Source organism: Wyeomyia smithii, chromosome 1 (genome assembly GCF_029784165.1).
Source record: "Wyeomyia smithii strain HCP4-BCI-WySm-NY-G18 chromosome 1, ASM2978416v1, whole genome shotgun sequence".
Classification (NCBI taxonomy): Eukaryota; Metazoa; Arthropoda; class Insecta; order Diptera; family Culicidae; genus Wyeomyia; species Wyeomyia smithii.
In genome coordinates, this window is record NC_073694.1 from 109,343,394 (window position 1) to 109,354,489 (window position 11,096).

At 37.4% G+C, this 11,096-nt stretch overlaps 1 long non-coding RNA gene across 1 annotated transcript; it reads right to left on the minus strand.

Moving 5' to 3' along the window:
• Positions 1–8,948: 8,948 nt before the first annotated feature.
• Positions 8,949–10,856, minus strand: LOC129717635 (uncharacterized). Its single transcript, XR_008726719.1, has 3 exons — positions 10,236–10,856; positions 10,017–10,175; positions 8,949–9,839 (listed from the first exon to the last, which is right to left on the minus strand). It is a non-coding gene; the product is annotated as an uncharacterized LOC129717635 (long non-coding RNA).
• Positions 10,857–11,096: the final 240 nt, after the last annotated feature.

The following is an 11,096-nucleotide window of genomic DNA, read 5'->3' on the forward strand; positions in this document are numbered from 1 at the left end:
CAGAGATGCCAGACTTTTTTTTGACAAGTCTGTGTAATACATAAAAAATGTCTGTATAAGTCTGTATACCGCTGCGAAAAAAAATTTACCAATACATTGACGCCTAATTATTTGGATTATTTGTCGACCTGTCATATTGTTTTTTTTTATTGCTTGAAGCAATGTTTTGATTGTTCTTTTCTGAGTCTATCATAGTTGGTCGATAAATCAATAACTAATTTAACTTTTAAATCTTAGTAACACAAAGAGGTAAGAGTCTTTCCCGTGATAAAAAATCGTCGTTCCGGTCAGGATGGTGATGGTAAGGTAATGCAGGGTTTCGGAGAAAAGTATGATGTAGCTAAACTGACACATGATGGCAGAAGTCTCGCGGTTATGGAAATAGTGCCTTCAATATTTAGGACATTTGAAGTAATTCTTCAACGTTGGATATTGCTCCGAATAGAACAAACGGTCTTTTCACCAATATAACCTGCATGGCAATCGATCGAGACAATCCGTTGTTTGTTACTGGGAGCGAAGAAGGCAGAGTAGTGCCTATTGTGCCCACGGGGCCGGTGAGAACCCTATAGGCTGACTCGAGTCCCGTTGATGCGATCGTAATTGATTTGAGCTGAAGGTTGCAGCGACCGGTACTTTGTATGGAAAGGTAACCATAATGGGATATAGCTAGGCAATCGGATCGGGCAGAATGTGAGAACTCTACAGGAAAAGATATCTCCGGGTGCTGTAGCGTTGTGGCAGTTTAAAACATTTTTTTCCGTTAATCAGTTTTCGAAAAAGTGTATAATTTTCACGAAGCAGAGAAACATCTTGTTACATTTAAATTTTTAATTTCAGACCTGTTTCATCATATAAAAGCGAACTCTCATATACAGTGTTATGGAGTATTTCCGATTCTTTCATGAAATACGTCATTCGGCAGCACCGAGTTAAACAATTTCGAAAGATGAGCGAAGCAGTATTCAAACAAGATCCGGGCACCCATTGGTGACCCCTGCTTGATTCGAAACCTTTAGTTTCCGATGATAGCAACCGATTTAACCAGCACCGGTTGAATTTTTTTAAACTATCCATGAAAACAAACTGCCTTGCTGCGGTTACCAAGAAAGTCAGTAAGGGTATTAGAAATAAAAGCAAAAAACTGATTATATTGTTATCCAGTGAAACTTACCTGTTTGCTTCTCATGAAATAATAGTATTGTTTTTTTCATTCTTTTTTGAGTAATTGTGATTGTGTCAAATAAAAGACCGTTATGATATTTTTTAAACTTGAGCTAACTTTGTATGTGATCAAAAGTCGTTAAGGTAGAAATCAATATAATTTGTATAATAAATTATAAGTTATGATTTTCAACAACACTATAATAATTTTGTAATATTTTCTTATAGTTTTATTTTCAGGTTCAATGCAGACTGAAACCGCTATTGGAAGATTGCATGAAATAAGTAATATTTCGATTCAAATAATATCTCCTAAACACAGTTAGTTTTTAAGGTTCCTAAGCATAATATACCCAAACCGATGGCTTGGAGGTATTTATAATAATATTTAGAGTGAGAACTGTAATGTAGGCAATGTGGTTGTGAAGCTGCAGAACAAAAAACTAGCGCCGCTAGTTTTTTTATCTTTCCTGCTGCACACTAGTTTAATTTTACATATAAGATCAATACAAAATTTATTCTTTTTTTTCGATATCAACGCAGCCACATAAGTTAAAGATACATATGTATTTGAGAAACTTGTTTTATTCGAGAAAGTAAATAACTATTATCTTACAAGAGATAACAAAAACAATGTTCATTTGATTCATTCATTTTTATACATGTCTGAGGTGAAACGTCTTTTTACGCCATCTGTAATGGTAACCAGACCATTAATTGTTTTATGTGATTTAACGTAATCTTTCGCTCTTAGCAATCCATTCATGGTTTTGTTATTGATTCTGTTTCGAACTTTTCTTTTGTTTTGATTATATGTAGAGAACATCCGTTCTACTGCCGCTGAAGAATGCGGAAATGAAAGCAACGCAGGAATGATATTTCTTAGTAATGGAAAAGCAAAATCGCCATCATGTCGCCGAACAGACAATATATAGTTCCAGAAAAGTAATCCACCAGAATGATCCAGATCCTTAGGTACTTCTACGTTCAGAACTTCACGGAATTCGTCATCAACAGATTGCATATTTTCTGCTGCAATAATGTTCGGAAAATGCTTTGCGATAGGACAAATTGATGGGTGCTTTCTCTGTTTTATGTTTTGTGGGTCAATTATTGCCAAGCATGTCAACACCGGGCAGTTTATTTTTATCCGTTTTAATATTTGTTCTACTAGGGTGATGTAAAAGTTTTTGATGTTGTTTTTAAATTGAAAAAACTTATCTTCAGTTGGGCCGAATATTTTTCTATCAACATTTGAACTTGAGTGCCCATATATAAGTAATGCTCGAATGGTTACGAGTATTATAAAAAAATATTTATTCACGTTTAAGACCGATTACAGTAGAACGCACGCTTAAGACTAACTCGATATTCCTATCGCTAAACCTTTTATTAACTAAATCTACCTAGTCAGCACAACCAATATCGTTCGATGGGTCCTCCACGTTGGTACTCGTTGGTCGTGTCTACGTTGCCTTCCTGGGTTGTTGCTACGCTGGATTCTTCCTGGCTCATCATTTCTACGGTGCATCGATCGTTGCGTCCGATCGATGGGGCAAGTTGGCGTTGGTCGTCTCGATGTAGTTACCCTGGCTGTTGCTACGCTGGTTTCTCCTAGCTCATCAATTCCCTGGCGCATCGGTTGCTGTGGTCGATCGATGCGGCGTGTTGGCATGGTCGGCTGGGCTCGTCTTTTCATAACGTCTCCCCCCATAAGTATCAAGCGTCCTCGTTTGATGTTTAAGGACCTCGGATAATGGCGTCATGGTGTGGACTCCATTGCTTCCGTGCTTAGGCGTATCTTCATTTGTCTTAGCCGTCCCGTCTATTTCTCCTATATGTTTGGGGGTAAGAAGTTCTGGTAGCTTGGTGTGATTTTCCTTGCTCAACCTCGCATGTATTTTTCTGTAGAAAAATGCAGTGAAGAAACAAAAAAAGGTTAGTGCGAGGAGGATGACACCTCCATATGTTACCCGTTTTTGTGTATGGTTTAGAGATATTTGAATCTCGCTGAGTTCTTCTAGGTTCAGGATCCGAAGCATAAAGTTTTCTTCGTCATCTTTTGAGTAAGATGTGTTTTGTAGAGGTTTGCTGTAGATTGGAACCAGATACTCGTCTTGTTGAACTACGTCAAGCCTTCCAGAGAATGTAAGGTTGCGAATTCTAATGGTACAGTTTTCGGTTTCTACAATGGTGGCATCCCGTACCATCTTCGAGTTTCCACAAGAGTCTCTTACTTCAGTGTTTTCGGAGGTATCGATCAGGATAACGCCTTTTACAATTTCATTGACTTGGAATGCTTGTTTCGTCTTTACAAGCGGGCATGTTGGTGTTTGATGGGTTAAAATTTTGTAGATACATTCGTATTCCACCAAGTTGTTACCCTCGCATATGTCGCATTTTGATGTTTGGGAGTAAATTAGATCGCCATGCTTAGTAACCAGGTTGATATGAGTGTCGATTCGTGTTTCGTTGATTTTCAAGGTATGAAGTTCCAAAAGGTCGTACGTCTTCTCGTCTAGAATTGGTGTCTTGATGAGTATAACTGCTTGTCCTTTGCTGATGCCGATACTAGCTGTGCTGTACTGAAAAATTTCGTCTAAATAATTCAATTTAAGGTTTTGGTTTACAAGTTTATCGAAAATGTACATTTTCTCTTCTACTGAAAGAATATTTTTGTTTAACAAGCCTATTCTAGAAAATTCTATCTGTTCCTCGATGTTCTCTAAAATATGAATAATTTTATCTGTATTCCAAATAAGGTTAATGAATTCTAAATCTGATCTCAAGCCTTGTACTGAATTATATTCTTTTGATATTTTGGAGCTGATTTTTTCAAGTGCATCTGTAATGTTGTTGATTTTGTCTTTAAAAAGTTCATTGATTTGAATTTGTCGGACTTGGTTGCGGACTAATTTGTTTTCTTGTGTTTGCAATTCTCCTAAGCTTTTATGTATGATTTCGAGATCATCATTATCTGGGTTCCCTGCAATGATTTTAATAGCCGTTCCTAGTGCATTTATTAGTGCTCTTTTTGTTCTGTGTGTATTTAAACTCCTAAGTTTTCCGTTGGCTACTTTAATTTTTTCTACAAGAGTTTGTTCTAAGTGTTCAATTGTTTTGAATGACTGGGTAATTTTTTCTATATATTTTACGTTGTCTTCTAGCGACCTAAGATTGGTTTTGTGTAATGTCCTGTCATATCCAGTTTTGATCCTTGCTGTTTTGATTTTGAATGCAACCAGTCCATTGCTGTTGGGAATTTCTTTGTATGTGGTAGCATTAATTGTGTGGATGAAAATTATTCTGAAAGGAAAAAGGGGTGGTTCAAATGTTAAGTTTTTAATTCGGTTTTTATGGATTTTAATATCGTTTGCATCAGTAAAAGTGAATTCATCATTGGATTTAACAGTTGCAATTTTATAAAGGTTTTGATCTTTGGTTTGTCTTTGACCAATTTTTATGTATTTTTTTATCATTTATATTTAAAGTTTTTGGTGTTTCATTTTTATCAAATTTATTCTCGTGTGCTTCCTTTCGCTTATTGAGTTCAACTTTTATCGCGGATTGAATTTTATCAAAATTTCTTGCGATTTCCTCGCTATTTGTAATATTTGTTTTGTTAAAGACTACATCGCGTGGTTTTTGATTAATTGCCGAATGAAAAGTATTGTTGTAAATGTCGGTTAAAATATTCATTATTTCGTTTAATGCCAAATCTTTGTACTTCGCGTGTAAAGTTCTGTACAGCTCAATCAATGTTGAGTGAAACCTTTCAACAATGCCATTCGATTCGGAGGAACTAGCGTGATGAACGACTATTCCTAAATCGTTTAGGAATCCGATAAAATCAATGGATTTAAAGGAAGGTTCTTGATCGCACACAATCGTTACAGGTCTTCCAAACTGTCTAATGTGATCCGTTATTGCTTTTTTCATGTCAATAATGGTTCTTGTTTCGAGTGCAATTATATTCGCGAATTTGGAAAATGAATCAACGATTGTGAGCTATTTATGACCTTTCATGAAAAAGACGTCGATATGGATTCTGTCAAAAACAGTTTCACCAAAGGTACTTCTTTGTATCAGTTTTGGAGGTTTTCTGTCATATTTGCTACGTTTGCAAATATCACAGGATGTGATAAAAATTTTCAGCTTCCTTTCAAGCTCGGGAAAGAAGTATTTTTGGAGAATCTGTTTCTTATTTTCCTTTATCCCCCTGTGACCAAATTCGTGGACTTGTTCGATAAGTTCATCTTGCTCGGTATCTAGACGGATGTCTTCTAGCAGCTTCTCTGAAATAAATACTTTGAAAATTTTATTAGTGGAAAAATGTGTTTTGTAGGTTTCTTGAATTAATTGTAGAAGTGAAACTGGAGCTTTTATGCAGTTAACTCCTTTGGGGTTCAGATAGTTTTTGAAGATGTTCACAATATCAACCTCTGTATATTGAGGTCTAGCAATTGTATATCTGTGATATTTTGTGAAAACCTCTTCATGAAGATCGGTATCTATATTGCCAATTTTAAAGATCAATTGCGTTTTGAACAGATTAATTGGTCTTTCCGTGCAACTTATAAAGTGGTCATCGCTAGTGTCCGCTGAGTGGACCGTTTCTAAGTCGTCGCTTGAGGTATTAACGTTGACTTCTTCGTTTGTTTCGGTTCTAATTCTTGATAGTGCGTCTGCATCAGGTAACTTGATAATTTCACATTTTTCAGTTTTAGCTTGAAGTTGGTTTATGTTGATTTCTATTGGGGACTTGGTATGATTTTGCACTGCTATGAAGGCTAAATTATTCTCATTCTTATAGAGGCCTGGTAATATGGTGAAGTTTTCGTGGTGCTTTTCTTCTTTAATGAGAAAATCTCCGTCTTTTTTTTTTTTTTTATCTTTACAAATTGAAATTCCTGTTCTGTTATATTTATTCTGTGATTATCTGGGAATCTCTTTTTCATCTGAATGGTCTTTCTCCCGATTTTTATTGTGTTTTTGCGAATGTGAATTTGAGCGTTCAAGTCTCTTAACGACTCATAACCAATCAATCCATCAAAGAAGTTGTGAAATTTAAAGATGAAAAACTTCAATTTCCTGTTGATTTGAAACGGGTCGAAAGAGGCCGATCTGTTTATTGAGTGGGTTCCTTTTATGTTCGTCACCTTAATTCCCGTTTCGGTTTTGCAGTTTTCTATATTGACGTGGTCTGGTGAAAGATAGTTTTTGTTCGCACCTGTATCAACCAAAAATTTCATTTCACCTTTCGACGTTGGAATTGTAATATAGGGTATGAAGTTGTTGTTATTTTTTGCTTTTAGTGCTTCGCTCACCTGAAAATTTAGCTCGTCGTCGACGAAGTAGTCATCGTCATCCGACTCTAGAACGGATTCCTCCAGCTGATTTGAGGTGTCAGGTTTTTCCTCAAGTTTGCTTTCGCGTTCTGTTTTATTGTCGTGGTTATTCACCTCGACACGAGATTTCGCCGTCCTCATGGAGACGTCATCGTCCGATGGTGAGCTTCTCGTTTTAAATTTTCCCGACCCATATGTTTTTGAATGGTTTGGGTTGTTGGAATTGGAGTTGGCAGGTTTCGCATTAAGCGAGTTGCCGTTGTTGTTGTAATTGTTTTGTTTCGCCTGTCTATTATGAAAACTTTGTTTGTCCATGTTATCTATTGTCGGCTTCTTATTTAGCGTACGTCTGTATGCTGCATTCGCATACTGCGTAGTGATGGCGTAGGCTTCCTCTAAAGATTCTGGCCTGTAGCTTCTCACGTGCATTGAAAGGTCATCTGTTAAGCCATCAATAAACCTGGTAAGCGTCATAAGACTAACGAGGTTGTTAATTGCTTTTGTTGCATGTCTGTAATCGTCCATCGTCGCTGCTGTGGATTTAATGGCAGTGTCGATGGTCTTGATTTTATTGTAGTACTCTGGCAAACTTTTCTTGCCCTGATTTATGTAGAATAGCGACTGGATATGAGACGTGAGATCACGTCTATCTCCAAAAGAATTTAGGATGACATCTTTAATGTCGATCCAATTGTTAGGGTTACCCGCGGCAATCAGGATTTCCTTTGCCTCCCCTATGATTTTGTTCTTAACTGCTCTAACGAGTTGAGAGTATACTGCCTGGCCACGATACCGTTCGAACAAACCGAGTGTGTTCTCAGCGTCTTCGAGCCATGCACTCGTTTCTTTTTTATTACCGTTAAAAGTTGGTAAGTTTTTAATCGGATCGGGTGTCTGAAATTGCAGGAATGGATCATCTGCTTTGGCTTTCATTTGCCTAATGGTTGAAACAAGATCCTGCTGGGTGTCAGTCAGGTTTCTAATATGTTGAAGCAATTGCTCCACTGTTATTTCTTGTTGTTGCACCTGTGGTGGTGCATTTTGATGGTCTCCTAACTCGTCCAGTTCTGGTGCTGGCATGAGGTCTGGGGAGATCATAAGTTCACGCTCCATTTTAAATGAAGTGAGATTTGTTTGTTCACTTGTTATGGGAACTAAACAATATGCGAACCAGTTTTAAGTTAGATATGCGCTCACACTTGCACTAGCTTCACAAATTTATTTTGGGTTTCACACACTTCGTTGTGATATGTGGTATTCAATCGGCTTCGCCGATGATCCGGTTATTCTCGATGAATGTTGCTCGGGTTGGGCTTTCGTGAGGTGCTCTGTTTCCAAGCGCTTTTATTTGTTAAAACTGCGCTTATTTTCACTAAGTGCAGCTCCTATTTGCGATATCACTTGATAGTCACTTTTGGTTTGTTTAACTAAGTCCTAATTTTCACTTGGACTTGTATTTTTTCCGGTTCGCTTAGCACTGCTTTTTCCGCACTAAGTCTTTTCCTTAATTCGCACTTAGGAAATTTAGCGTTTCACTACTTCCACGCACTTGCCGTCGACTGCGCCAGTAATGCTCGAATGGTTACGAGTATTATAAAAAAATATTTATTCACGTTTAAGACCGATTACAGTAGAACGCACGCTTAAGACTAACTCGATATTCCTATCGCTAAACCTTTTATTAACTAAATCTACCTAGTCAGCACAACCAATATCGTTCGATGGGTCCTCCACGTTGGTACTCGTTGGTCGTGTCTACGTTGCCTTCCTGGGTTGTTGCTACGCTGGATTCTTCCTGGCTCATCATTTCTACGGTGCATCGATCGTTGCGTCCGATCGATGGGTCAAGTTGGCGTTGGTCGTCTCGATGTAGTTACCCTGGCTGTTGCTACGCTGGTTTCTCCTGGCTCATCAATTCCCTGGCGCATCGGTTGCTGTGGTCGATCGATGCGGCGTGTTGGCATGGTCGGCTGGGCTCGTCTTTTCATAACGTATACATCCTATTTTACAATGCTTGTGTCAAATTCAATAGAATCTAAAGAAAGCAGAGTTTTCAAATAATCTGCCTTTACAAAATTATCAAGTAAAGTTTTGACAAGTCTACTTGTTTCTAATTGTAATTTGTAGATTTGTGGTGTTTCGATTGGAATAGTCTGTTAAGCTGATTGATTTTAGGAAGTATGAAATTCAGAAAACTCAAATACAGTTCAGTAATTGGATCGGAAAGTATTTCAGAGATTTGCTTCGTTTTTACCACTATCTTGGTTTCCACATCAGCGTCCTGAAAGCTGAAATATATTTTTAGTGCCTCATATCGCTCAAGTATTCGCTTTACTACTTCTTCTAGAGACAACCATCGTGTGGCCGCTGGATGAAGCATTTTCACAGGTTTCAGGTCCATGATCGTTTGGAGCTCTCCAAATTTAGCGGTTCTAAGTGGACTGGTACTGAGAAATGTGTAAATTGCTCTGCATAATGACTCTATCTCGATTGGTATATTCTTGCAGGAATATGAAGCGCATAATGCAATTGAATGGCAGATGCATTTTAGAATGAAAATATTCGGACATTCAGTTTTAAGGCGACTTGCAACTGAATTGTTGCCACCTAGCATCACATTGGCTCCGTCTGCTCCAAACCCAACCAAATTTTTTTTGAAAGGTATTTCATCCTGCTCTAGTTTTTGTACGATTACGTTGAATATAGTGGCAGCGCTTCTGCGAGTTTGCATGAATGATAAAAATAACCTCGTACTAGCGGGGCATCACAATTCCATACATATGTTCTTGCTATAATAACTAATGTCTTGCGAGTCGCTATATCTGTTGATTCATCGATTATAAGGCTGAAATAGCTGTTTCTGATCAGATTTTTAATTTCATCGTGAGCTGTTTCACCTAATACATTTCTTATAATAGCCGAAACTTTTGTTCGTCCAAGAGTTAGTTGGGTCGCTGTTTTAGAATCACTGAAAATCTTCTTTGAGAGTTTGACAAATTCTTCAATCGTTTTTGGAGCTGTGTTGGTTTCAGCTGCCCAAGAACAGATTTGTATTTCTGCATCTCTAGTACTAGACGTGTTAACAAATTTGTTCATTGATGAAGGAATGTTTAACGTTTTTTTCAGGTTTACGTGGCTTTTCCTTTCACTATGTTTTTTTTAAATCGGGAAACCCTCCGCTACAGCTAATATTTTTTCCACAGATGGTACAATAAGCAAACTGGTCTCCTTTGACGCTCTTCGAAAGCCACTTTAGCTTTGTCTCCCAACACGAGGTGTACCTCTGGACAGCTCTTTGGTATTGCTTTCTAGCTCGCAGTGAAGACTCTATATAATGAAATAATATACTTTATTTATCATATCGTTACGCCGTTCAATCATTCTAAAATGTTCGAAATGTTGAACCTCTAGATATTCAATAACCCAATGTTTCAATGCATGTGAGGGTTGATTAGGGCGGAGGCTGAAGATACTCGGGGAAACTAAAACAATATTTTAAATTACCTTTTCTTTTCTTTTTGCTGACTTCAGTGTCAGTATCATATTCCATGTTGGATTCGTTATCTGATGAAGAGTTGGCATATCCTCGTTTTTCGTTCTCCGGAAGCTTATTAGAAGAATGGTTATTTTCATCTATTCCATCGGCAGAAAGCTGTCGGTTGTCTAAAATGTTTTGTATTTTACTATATTTTTGCGTTTCACAATTGACTATTAAAAACTTACCTTTGTTACAATCGTTTGAAGGCCTTCTTCTAAAATATTCAGAAATCGATTGTTTAGTATCGAGTTTTTTAATTTTTAATGACATTGTGTGCAAATGCATTTGCATCAACGCGCGTTCATAAATTGGAAAAACTCTTCACTCTAATGCTGTTTGTTCCATGTTCGCCATATTTTGATTCATTCGCATGCTATTTCACTCACACTCTAATGGTATAGACAGGGGAATGGCAACATGCTATCTCTTTCTATGTTGAATGAGTGAAGAGTCTTCCCGACTAAAGTGAAAAGTATATGGAAGTTTTGCTGGGCGCCTACCTCGGGGCTTTATTTTTAAATAAAGCCCCGATATGGTGGCTACTGTCAAACGTGTAGAGTTTAGATAGGGCTGCCATCTCCTTGGGTATAGATAAGGTTGAACATTTTGTCAAGATTTCACTCTCGTAGTTCACTTTTTCCAGCAACGGCTACAGTGACTCTCGTTTTTTCTGTTCGTTTTTTTTTGTGTATACTGGAAAAACGATTATGTATTTATAATATCAGATATCTGTATAATATCTGTATTACACTAAATGTCTGTATAAAATCTGTAGGCTTATGCGTGTCTGTATCGCAACACAGAAAGTCTGTATAATACAGATTTGTCTGTATATCTGGCATCTCTGATTGCACGTAAAAGTTCGAATTGAGCAGGTTAAACTGTTGCAATAACCGTCAATTCAAAACATCGAATAAATTATGCCACTTTATACCACTGTCGCAGTGGCATAAACGTACACGACAAATATATATTGCAGAGGGCAAAGAAAATTCATTCGTGATTTTTCAGTCCTCTTTGTGTGCACTTTCTGTTTGATTATATAC